Source organism: Oratosquilla oratoria, chromosome 21, assembly GCF_046742065.1.
Source record: "Oratosquilla oratoria isolate Oo_2021 chromosome 21, ASM4674206v1, whole genome shotgun sequence".
NCBI classification, from domain to species: domain Eukaryota; kingdom Metazoa; phylum Arthropoda; class Malacostraca; order Stomatopoda; family Squillidae; genus Oratosquilla; species Oratosquilla oratoria.
Genome location: NC_134797.1, coordinates 40,381,908 through 40,394,407, shown reverse-complemented (window position 1 = coordinate 40,394,407; position 12,500 = coordinate 40,381,908).

The window sequence follows — 12,500 nt, the reverse complement described above, 5'->3', positions numbered from 1 at the left end:
ATAATTTTTAAACTCCTCACTCATTTTTCTTCCGATTCTATCATGACATTTTCATCGTTTTTAATTGGTCCTATTCTTTCTTTATTTTTTGTTCTATAGAGGTGAAAGAAACCCTTTGGGTTGGATTTTGCTTGACTGGCAACCTTGATTTCATAATTACGTTTCGCTGAACGTGTATTCCTTTTAACCAGCTTTGCCATTTCGTTATATCTTGATCTAAGGTGTGATTCCCCGTTTTTTATTTTTACGTAAAGTCCTCTTTTAATTCCGATCTCATGTTTCAATCTGTCCGTCATCCATTTGGGAGTATTACTATTTTTCCGTATTGACTTTAGGGGGATAAATACATACATACATACTCGTACATACATACATACATACATACATACATACATACATACATACATACATGCATACATACATACATACATACATACATATATACATACATACATATATATCCCAAAAGCCCTTTGATCTTCATAAAGGGAGGCCGATTGAAAGCACATACCTATCCTTCACGGTCTATAGAAATTAATGAGAATATTGATGGAAACATATTACATCTAAGTTTATTGATCATTCAAAACTTTATGTATCAGTAGTGGCCTCACATATCAAATAGATGCCCCATAAAATTTAGACAAATCAACAAATTTATTTGAAAAATACATAATAAAATCTACTCTTAGTAAGTTTGAAGTTTTCCTGATACACAAAATATAAACTCAAAGAACGAAAAGAATCTTGATTTAATCATTGTTATAAATATTATCCCCGTCTGGGGTATTGGCTGCTTGTTACTGTGGCAAAGTGGCATGCAGTTGATACTTTAGGGTCTATATGGGGCACCCCTATGGACCAGAGTCACACATTGTTTTGTCTATGATAGAGGAAAACTCTGTTCATAGAGAAATGATGACACTTTTATACTACGAGTGTCCCTCCATTATGCTGTCCCCCAACCATTGTTGCTATACTGTACCATTTCTCTGAGTAGTTTTTTTTTTTAAGTGGTGGGGGAATTCCCTGTGGTGGGGGAAAAGAATACTGCCACCAAGTATTCCCACTTGGATCGTAAGAGGCGAGAATAAAGGGACGGGGATTGGGACTAGGCATCCTTCTCCTTGTAGCCCCACAGGGGAAATTCCTAAAAGCAAAGACAGAAGCATAAGAGGGGCTGGAAGGCCTCGGACCAGCACCCTAAAGTTTGGGTCTTTTAATGTGCGCGGATGTGGTACAGATGAGAGTAAAAGGGAAGAGATAGGTAGTATGTTTGTGAGAAGAAAGATGGATGTGTTGGCTTTGAGTGAAACTAAGCTGAAAGGGAAGGGCGATTGTAAGTTTGGGAGTGTAAGTGGGAGGTTATCAGGAGTGAAGAGAGGGCGAGGGAGAGAAGGGGTGGCTATACTAGTAAGTGAAGAGATAGGTAAATGTGTAGTGGAGTGGAAGGAGGTTTCCTCAAGGATAATGTGGATGAAGGTGAAACTGGGAAAGGAGATGTGGGTTTTTGTAAGTGCATATGGGCCTGGCAGTGAGAAGAATGTAGAAGAAAGGGAGGCCTTTTGGATAGATTTAAATGAGTGCATAGAGGGTTTAGGGAGAATTGTAAATGCAATATTACTGGTAGACCTTAATGCTAGGGTAGGAAAGGAGCCAATTGATGGAGTGGTTGGGAAATGTGGAGTTCCAGGAAAGAATCGTAGTGGAGAGTTGATGGTGGAAATGTGTCTAGACAGTTGATGATAGCAAATACAGTGTTTCGGAAGAAAGTCAAGCATAAGTACACATGGGAGAGGGTGGTGGAGGGAAAGGTGGTAGATAGAGCTTTAATGGACTATGTAGTGGTAAATAGGATTATGATAGGAAGAGTTAGGGATGTACATGTGCTAAGGGGAGAGGGTGGGGGAATATCAGATCATTTTCTGGTGGAAGGTAAGTTGAGAGTGGAGGACAGATGGAGGAAGAGGAAAGGGACAAAAGGTAGGGAGGTGCTTAGAGTGAACTCTTTAAACGAAGAGGAAAAGGAGAAGGAGTACAAGAGAAAGTTGAGGGAGGAGTGGGAGGGAGTGAGGGATAGAGTAGAGGTAGGTGTGGAGGAGGAATGGGGATGGTTCAAGGAGGGAGTCACAAAGTGTGCAAAGATGGTGTGTGGAACAAGAAGGTCAGGAGGAAATAGAAGGAAGGGTAGTGAATGGTGGGATGAGGAAATGAAGAAGGTTGTAGAAGAGAAGAAGCGAGCTTACACAGATTGGTTACAAAATAGGACGAGGGAGTCATATGAGACGTACAGGGAAAAGAAAAGAGAAGTAAAGAAAAAGGTAAAGGAGGCAAAGAGGAGAGCAGATGTAAAATGGGGTAAGAGTATGACAGAAAATGTTGAAAGTAATAAAAAGATGTTTTGGAAAGAAATTAAGAGAGGAAGAGGAGGCGAATCAAGTAGAGAAGAAAAGGTAAAAGGTGCAGATGGAGAGATGATAATGGAGGAGAAGGCAGTAAGGGGAAGATGGGCAGAATATTTTAGGGAGTTGCTTAATGTGAAGGAGGATAGGGAGGAAAAGATAGCTGCAGTGGGAAATGCTAAGAAAATGAGAGTGATGAGTGAGGAAAATGGAGGAGAAATAAGGAAGGATGAAGTGAAGGCAGCAGTTAAGATGATGAAAGCAGGTAAGGCACCTGGTATGGATGGATGCCATGCAGAATGTCTTAAAAAAGGAGGTATAGTGATGATGGACTGGCTGGTGAGGTTATTTAATGTTTGCTGGAGAGAAGGTAGAGTGCCAGAGGACTGGAGGAGTGCTTGTATAGTTCCACTTTACAAGGGAAAGGGGGACAAGTGTGAATGTAGTAGTTTCAGAGGGATTAGCTTGTTAAGTGTAGTTGGGAAGGCTGACGGGAGGATCTTGATTGAGAGGATTAGGAGAGGAACAGAGGGAGTAATTGGTGAGGAACAGTGTGGGTTTAGGACAGGTAGAGGTTGTGTAGATCAGATCTTTGTGGTAAGACAGATATGTGAGAAAGCTATAGGAAAGGGGAAGGATGTTTTCTGGGCCTTTATGGATCTGGAAAAGGCTTACGACAGGGTAGACAGAAAGGCACTGTGGGAGGTTATGCGGATATACGGGATAGGAGGAAAGCTTCTGGGAGCTATCAAGAGTTTTTATGAGAGTAGTAGAGCTTGTGTCAGGATTAGAAATGGAGAGAGTGAGTGGTTTGAGGTAAAGGTGGGACTTCGTCAGGGATGCGTTATGTCACCCTGGCTGTTCAACTTATACATGGATGGGGTGGTGCGAGAGGTGAATACAAGGGTAGTGGGTCAGGGATTTGAGATGGTTAAGGAAACTGGAGAAAAGTGGGAGGTGAGCCAGCTGTTGTTTGCGGACGACACTGCGCTTTGGCAGGATCGGAGGAGGGATTGAGGAAGCTGGTGACAGAGATTGGGAGAGTGTGTGATAGAAGAAAGCTGAAGATAAATGTGGGTAAAAGTATGATGATGAGATGTACAAGGGGTGAAAGTGGCAGTAATCTGGAAGTGAGCATTAAGGGAGAGCAACTGGAGCAAATGGATAGTTTTAGATACTTTGGTGCAAATGTGGCAGGAAAGGGTAGAGTGGAGGTAGAATGTAGATTAAGAGAAGCAAGTAAATGCCTTGGTGGATTAAAAAGTGTAATGAGGAATAGACATTTGGGAATGGATGCTAAGAGGAGACTGTATGAAGAAGTGATTGTGCCAACAGCACTGTATGGAGCAGAAACATGGAACATAAGAGAGGAAGAGAGAAGGAACTTGAATGTGTTTGAGATGAAGTGTCTGAGAAGTATGATGGGGGTTACTAGGCTTGATAGAGTGATAAATGAGGAGGTGAGGAGGAGAACAGGGGTGGAAAGGGAGTTGGGAGATAGGGTTGATGAAAGAGTATTAGGATGGTTTGGACACATGGATATAATGAGTTATGAAAGAATAGTTAATGAGGTATTGAAGGCAGATGTGGAGGGATTGAACATGAGGGGACGTCCTAGGATGAGATGGGATGGATGGGGTGAAGGGGGCTTTGGGGAAGAGGGGAATGTCTGTTGAGGAAGGACGGGAGAGGACAGAAGACAGGGGTGAATGGAGAATGGTTGTATATAGAAAATGTTGTGATGCATGAGGTGGAATGGACGGGGGAATGGGGGGTGAGGTAGTGTGTGTGAGCAAAAATTTTGAGGCAGCCCGAAGGAATTTCTCCCCGTCCTCTCCTTTATATGGGGGGACGGAGAGGGGGGATCGCCGATTTAATGAAGCGGCCTTGCTGTGGATGTGCTGTGTCCTGCGACACTGCTTCTGACCCAGGGCAGTGGACAGGGTGCAGGGATGACCCGTCATCTAGGAGGTGCTAAGATGGGAGGGAGGGTGGAGGGGTGTGGAGTGTTTTCGGGGATGGAATGGGTGGGAATGATTTTATGCTTTGTCCTTTTTGGCTACCTCCCTGGTAAGGGGGAAAAAGCCTTGGTATATGTATGTATGTATGTAAAAATATTATCTAGGTATTATATATAAGCATTGGAGGACACAAACTCAGTTTATGGGGCTGTTAGCATAATGTTTGGAAACTAGAAATCGACCTGTCAACAACAAACTTGATCATTAGTCCATCTCCGTTTAAGATATGATGATCCTGCAAGATCACCAAATCGCGTGAATCTCAATGAAGACAGTGACAGATTGGAAAGAATGGAGATGTTAATTTGTTACCATATATACAAGAATATACAAAAAAAACTCTTAGATTATAGATTCTTGTTTTGACTAGAAAATAAATGGAGATGGAGTGAAGACTTGAAGCAGGTCTTCTAGATTTTGGTGGCCATGGAAATAACTTTAATAATCGAATAATCAGACGCACGCGCGGGCGCACACGAACACACACACATACACACACACACACACACACACACACACACACACACACACACACACACACACACACACACACACACACACACACACACACATACACACACACACACACAGAAACACACACATATATAAATATATATATGTATGTATATGTATATATATACATATATATATATATATATATATATATATATATATATATATGTATATGTATATATATACATATATATATATATATATATATATATATATATATATTACATATATATCCTATACACTAGCATGGAATCACATGATCAATAGCGCATACTTCTATGTTGGTTTGCATTCATGCTTCTGCGGGTGCACGCACTCATGCATTTAAAACAGACTCGAATGAAGAGGAATTAAATGCTTTATGAACTTTTACTGTGTTGTTTATAAATCTAGTGTTCTTATTTTGTGTACGCTTGAACGAACACACATACACGTACGCATATTAGCACACACAAATACATACTCAACATAAGGACACGCGCACATACACACACACGAACGCACACACACACACACACATACACACACACACACACACAAACACAATGCTTGATCAGTGTTAATGTCTTCATATAATGTGGAGGATATGAAGAGTATTGAGACAATAAAGATATTCTCAAAACTCAAACTCACCATTCCACGCCCACACACTGGGAAGTAAGAAACTCCTGTCAGGGGGAAAGCCCTGACAGTTGCTGCAAAGCGTTGTCAATTTTTAGGACGATGATGGGTCGCCTCCCCGCCTGGCGAGAGCTGTCGGGAGCCAACGCAGCAACCCACAGTGGGTCCTGGGAATTTAACTCACGACTTGGTCACAAAAGGATATAAGTAAACTGACAATGATGATACGTTGACTGGAATACAGTGGTCTCGAGGTCAAGGAGACAAAAAAATAAACAAATAAATAGACGAATAAAATTAAATAGAATAATATAAGAAGATAATATGAAACAAGATAAGATAATATAGAATAAAAAAGTCCAATGGATTTCGAAAAACAGATTCCAGTAGATCCATAAGCTTCTTTAATATCTCAGAACTTGATATAGTCTAAGATCAAACCATAAGCACATTTAAGAATAATTATGATATTTGAAGAAAAAAGAGACAGGATCTTACGAATGCAGCTCTTTTTTAGTTACAGTTAAGTACATTTATAAGTAAACACACACACACACACACACACACGCACGTGCGCATGCATAGAAGCGTGAGTTAAAAAGTGCAACTTTGATTTTCAGTTGCCTTTTTTGTTCTATTTTATCATATTGTTTTATTCTGTTTAATTCTATTTGCTTATTTTTATTTATTTGTTCAATTAGTTGCAAATCTATTAATGATCGCTGAAGAGTGATGGCAATGATGATCTCACAAAAGTGAAATCAAAGTAAAGAATTCGTGGGTAAATGAAGCAATATTAATGTTAAATATAAATCCACAGTTTGAAAGTGTAAGTGCTGGTGTGTGTATACACAGAACAGATGTTCATTTTGTTCACGTATCACACGTTTCCATACACTTCTTGTCCAACTTCCTTGAGATTGACGATCACCTTATCGTAAGAGAAGCCATCAAGATTGTTCTGAATGTGACTCAGCATGAAAATGGTACTTGTCCCCATTTTCGGTTTAATTTCCCTCAAGACCTTTCCGATGCGACGAGTAGTGTTCCCGAGGAATGTCATACGGGCCCGTGGTACGGACATCAACACGAGACGGGAAACTGAGAGAGTTCCGGCGATAAGCAGAATTATGTTCCAAAAGAAGAGGAAAGTGAAGAAATAGCCGTGGTAGTTCATGGTGTGGTCTGTGCACGTGAAGTGAACGATGTTTTCACCAATGATCCTCATCTCGGGTACAATTGAGCTTCTAAACCATTGTGGAAAGAGACTGGGAGAGACCACGGTCTCAGTGATTCCAAGAAACTCTTTTAGAACTTTAGTTTCGTATTGGCTGTAACGCCATTGGAACACAAAATCCAGAAACAGTCTATTAAACACAACACAGAGAAGTTGAATGATTTCTTCCACTATGTTGAATACGTAGAACTTTGTGAACTGATCCAAATCCAAGTTACACAGGCTCTCAGAATTAAGATGGAGACGCCGAGGGTCCTTGTTAAAGGGTCTGTAATACTGTTGGAACAGTGATGGTATTACTGGCGAATACAAGAAAGTAAGAACCAAAATAATGATGTTCATGTATTCGTAGTGGGTAAGATAGAATTTGTTACCCTTTTCCTCTTCATAGGGAAACCACTTAATAAAGTCTCCGTATTTCTTCAGGACATCGTCTGTGTCTTTATCTCTGTTGTAAAAATATTTCCATTGAGGTTCTTCAGAAACCACTCCAATGAAGATAAGGTAAAGACCAGCAAGAAAGGAAGTGATACTGCACAAGTGAGTGAAGAGGCTTCGAGTCTTGAGTTCGGTGATGTCATTCTTGGTCGAAGTCCAGTTCTTTTTCACCGACTGCCGCACGGCCCCAAGGGCCTTCTGGGTCCTCTGGAACCCTGGAGCCGGAGTCGAAATCATTACTCTTGTTTGTGAAGACTCGTGCTCAACTCTCTCCACATCGACATTGCTTAGCCTCTGGACTGATATCACTTGAAAAGAACACAGATTTATTCTTCGGAATAGTTACGTTAAGGGTGTAAGACAACAAACTCGCATCTTCTCGATGCCTCTTTCAGCCCAACAATAGATGTAAACAAATAAGTGAATACGAGGCTCTAACATACATCATATATCCTCATACTAGAGAGCAAACTGAAAAACCTAAATGATAAAACTGGTTGGTAATTTCTTGATGCTTTCATACATAAATTGAGAAAGTAGGTCATCATTTCTATTTAGCATTTCGGCTGCGCTATACTTCAGATATCTACTTGCATTGCCGCCAGGCGATTTTATTTACCAGAATGAAATCCCCTTCGCAGTGAGATTAAATCTAACCTTATATCTAGGTTTTTCCTTGTAGCTTATTCAAGCTGACGCCAGATGCTGTTATTCAACGAAAAGAAATTGACTTTCCAGTGAAATAGTGAAGGACTATTAACCGCACGACAACAACGACAAGGATAGAAGCGCTGGTAAACTAGTCCATGTATGATTTAATTAGTAGTTTATTCTAACTACCGTCAGTTAATCTTATTCAAGCGAGAAACGCGCGCGCATGTGTGTGTGTGTGTGTGTGTGTGTGTGTCTCTGTGTGTGTGTGTGTATGTGTGTGTTTGTATGTATGTATGTATGTATGTGTGTGTTTGTGCATGTGCGTCTGTATGTACGCGCGCGCATGTGTGTATGTGTGTGTGTGTGTGTGTGTGTATGTGTGTGTGTGTGTGTGTGTGTGTGTGTGTGTGTGTGTGTGTGTGTGTGTGTGTGTGTGTGTGTGTGTGTGTGTGTGTGCGTTCACGTGCGTGAATGTTTCACCTTGGTCTTTGGATCACGGGTTAGACTCGTGATCGACAGCTATTTCCCTCCCAGAAGAGAGCTCAGAGCTCGTATGACCGATCTATGGGTAATGCTGTGACTTTACACGCATACATACTCCCGCCCACGAGAGTTGGAGTAACGACTCGAAGCGGAGCGATACTGAAATTACTTCAGTCCAGGGCAGGATTCGAACCCGGACCGCCGTAGTGACAGTCGGAGACTACCAACCGCGCCACCGAATGCGTGCTTGTGTGTGTGTGTGTGTGTGTGTGTGTGTGTGTGTGTGTGTGTGTGTGTGTGTGTGTGTGTGTGTGTGTGTGTGTGCATGTGTGTGTGTGTGTGTGTGTGTGCGCTCGCGCTCGCGAGTGCGTGTGTGTTTGCATATGCTAGTGCGTACATGTGTCATCCTGTTAGAGTTTATCTAAGTCTTTATTAACTTTCTGTTCTGAAACCATGCAATCCTTTTTCACGAAATCGATCCATTGCTATCCTCTGTAATTAAACAAAAAACCTGTCTTCAACAACCTAGATCACTAGATTTATGCTCTAATGGCTCCTAATTCTATTCTAGTTCATTAAACTCCTGCAACAAATTGATTCGTGGTTGCCCGCTTCTGTCATTTCATCCATGTGTTTAGCTCAACTGCCGCGATCATAAAGTTTCTATGAGAATGGCCCACGAGTAACAGATGATAGTAATGGACGCCAACTGCCACCCCTCCCCTACCCTGAGGATCGTTTGCAATGGGAGATAAAGTGGAAAGGAAAGCAGCAGGGGGACCGTTTGGTCTATACAGAGGCAGGGAATAATAAGATAATAATATGGTCTTAAATTTCTATCATTCAGTGACTCTTGAGCTTATGTCCCTCCTGGACCCTTTTCACCATATGTTAAATCTTCCACACAACCCTCAAGTTAGTCTTATTCAATAAGTAATCAATTTAACTGTGTATTTAGTTTAATGTGTAATATTCATGAAAATGTTGATGATATTTTGAGTACCAAAATCTGTGAGTCAATTTACACCTTCCTACTTGGCTGAAAATGGTGAATTCTTGCCAATGTAATATATATATTTTTTCAACAGTTTTAATTTCCGTTCAGGATATTAATTTTTCTTCATATACCCTTTCTTTACTTAATCATAAAATTTGAATGAATAAATAAATATATAAATAAATGAACAAGTTAATTAATTAACAAATGAAAGTAAATAAATGAGTACACATACAGATAAATAAGCAAATAAATAAATAGACAAACAAATGAATAAATAAATAAATAAATAAATAAATAAATATATCCTTTCATCTATGTCTGTAACTAATTTTCTCTCCTTTCCTTTATCTCTTGTTCATCTTATCTTTCTCAATCTATTTTCATTTGATTATCTCTTTTGCTTTCCGTCGAATTACCTCTGTTTTCTTCGAATTCATTTCATTTCCTTCTTTTCTTTCCCTCTAGTCTATATTTTGGTTAATTCTGTTTCTTTACTTTGTTCTCGTTTTCCTTTTGTCGGTCTCTCTTTCAGTCTATCTCTTTAATCTTACTCTTTTCCCCTCCATATCTCTCTCTCTCTCTCTCTCTCTCTCTCTCTCTCTCTCTCTCTCTCTCTCTCTCTCTCTCTCTCTCTCTCTCTCTCTCTCTCTCTCTCTCTCTCTCTCTCTCTCTCTCTCTCTCTCTCTCTCTCTCTCTCCCCTCTGTCTCTCTCTCTCTCTCTCTCTCCCCTCTGTCTCTCTCTCTCTCTCTCTCTCTCTCTCTCTCTCTCTCCCCTCTGTCTCTCTCTCTCTCTCTCTCTCTCTCTCTCTCTCTCTCTCTCTCTCTCTCTCTCTCTCTCTCTCTCTCTCTCTCTCTCTCTTTCCTTCTTCTCTTGCTCTACATATTTGATCACGTGAGTTGCGTCAAGAGCCATCTATCGACACATTTTACGAGACAATTATCCCTGTTTACTAATATTATTATCGTGGTTGTTACTATTATCATTAGTGATATTTATTATTATTATTGTTGTTGTTGTCATTATTGTTATTGTTATCATTATCATTATTATTGTATTACATTATATCATATATGATACTGTATCATATATTGTATTTTATGATATTGTACTATATAGTATATCATATTGTATTATATTGTAATGTTTGGTGTATTATATTCTATTATATTTATTATTCTTTTACCCCTACTCCTCCCCCCCTCCTACTCTTCCTTTCTCTTTTCCTCCTCCTCCCCTATTCCTTCTCTTCCTGTTCTTCCTATTTCTCTTTGTCCTTATTCTTCTTCTTCATATTTTTCTTCTCCTAAATTTTCTCTTCCTCCAGGTCTTCCTTGTCTTCCTCCAACCTTTTCTTCTTCCTCCTCCTCCTCCTCATTATTCTTCTTCTGCTACTTCTTCTTTTTCTTTTCATCCTCTTGCTCTGTTTCCTCATGTCCGTTTCTTCTTCCTCCCCATCTTCCTCTTTTCCTTGCCAACTTTTCTTCCTCCTCCTCTTCTTCCTTCCTTTTCCACCTTTCCTTCCTTTCCTTCCTTTCCTCCTTTTCCTCCCTTTCCTCCTCCTCCTCATCTTCCTCCTTCCCTTCTTCCTCCCTTTCCTCCTCCTCATCATCTTCTTCCTTGCCCTCTTCCTCCCTTTCCGTCACTAATGTGCATCCCCTCTTCCTTCCCCGTCGTCTTTTTCTCCCTCTCCTCTTCCTCTTCCTTCTCCTCTTCCTCCCACCTGCTTCTTCCTATCCTCATTTTCCTCTTTGTCCTCTTCCTCTGCTTCCTCCAATTTCTCCTCTATCTCTCCCTCTCTCCCTCTCTCCCTCTCTCCCACTTTCTGATCTTCCTTCTCGCCCTCCTTCTCCATTTCCCTCCTCCTCTATTTCTTCCTCGCCATCTTCCTCCCGCCCTTGGGACGCATTACTATGCACCTCCTCTTCCTCCACCTTTTCTTCTTTCTCCTCCTTTCTTTTTCCCCTTATGCCATTTCCCTCCTACCTTTCCTCCTCTTCCTCTTCCTATTTCTATTCCTCCCGTCCGATTAAGTTTCCTTACCCTTCCCTTTTTTATACCTCTTCTATTTCTGTGTCCCATCCTCCCTTTCCTCCGCCTCCTCTTCCTTCTCTTCTATTTTCTTCCCTCCTCTGTCTTCTCTTCATCCTCGTCATCTTCCTCCAGGATCCTTCTGCCCCTAGGAAGCCTTAGTATGCATCCCCTTTCCTTCCTCTTCCTTCTTTTCTTCCCTTTCTCTCCTCTTTCTTCCTCCACCCCCTCCTCCCTCCACTTTCTCCTCTACTCCTCCTCTTCCTCTTCCTCCTCGTCCTTCTCCTCCCTCTTCCTCCTCCTCCTCCTCCTCCTCGTCTTCTTCGTTCCGCCCCTAGGGCGCATTAGTATGCATCCCCTTTCCTTCCTCTTCCTTCTTTTCTTCCCTTTCTCTCCTCTTTCTTCCTCCATCCCCTCCTCCCTCCACTTTCTCCTCTACTCCTCCTCTTCCTCTTCCTCCTCGTCCTTCACCTCCCTCTTCCTCCTCCTCCTCCTCCTCGTCTTCTTCGTTCCGCCCCTAGGGCGCATTAGTATGCATCCCCTTTCCTTCCTCTTCCTTCTTTTCTTCCCTTTCTCTCCTCTTTCTTCCCCCATCCCCTCCTCCCTCCACTTTCTCTCCTACTCCTCCTCTTCCTCTTCCTCCTCGTCCTTCTCCTCCCTCTTCCTCCTCCTCCTCCTCGTCTTCTTCGTTCCGCCCCTAGGGCGCATTAGTATGCATCCCCTTTCCTTCCTCTTCCTTCTTTTCTTCCCTTTCTCTCATCTTTCTTCCCCCATCCCCAACTCCCTCCACTTTCTCCTTTTCTACTCCTCTTCCTCTTCCTCCTTGTCCTTCACCTCCCTCTTCCTCCTCCCTCCACTTTCTCCTCTACTCCTCCTCTTCCTCTTTCTCCCTGTCCTTCACCTCCCTCTTCCTCCTCCTTCCACTTTCTCCTCTACACTCCTCTTCCTCTTCCTCCTCGTCCTTCACCTCCCTCTTCCTCCTCCTCCTCCTCGTCTTCTTCGTTCCGCCCCTAGGGCGCATTAGTATGCATCCCTCCCGCCACCTCTCATCTCACCATTCCGATGTCGCCGAGAAGGATGGGTTTTGATGAGCTCTTGGGAG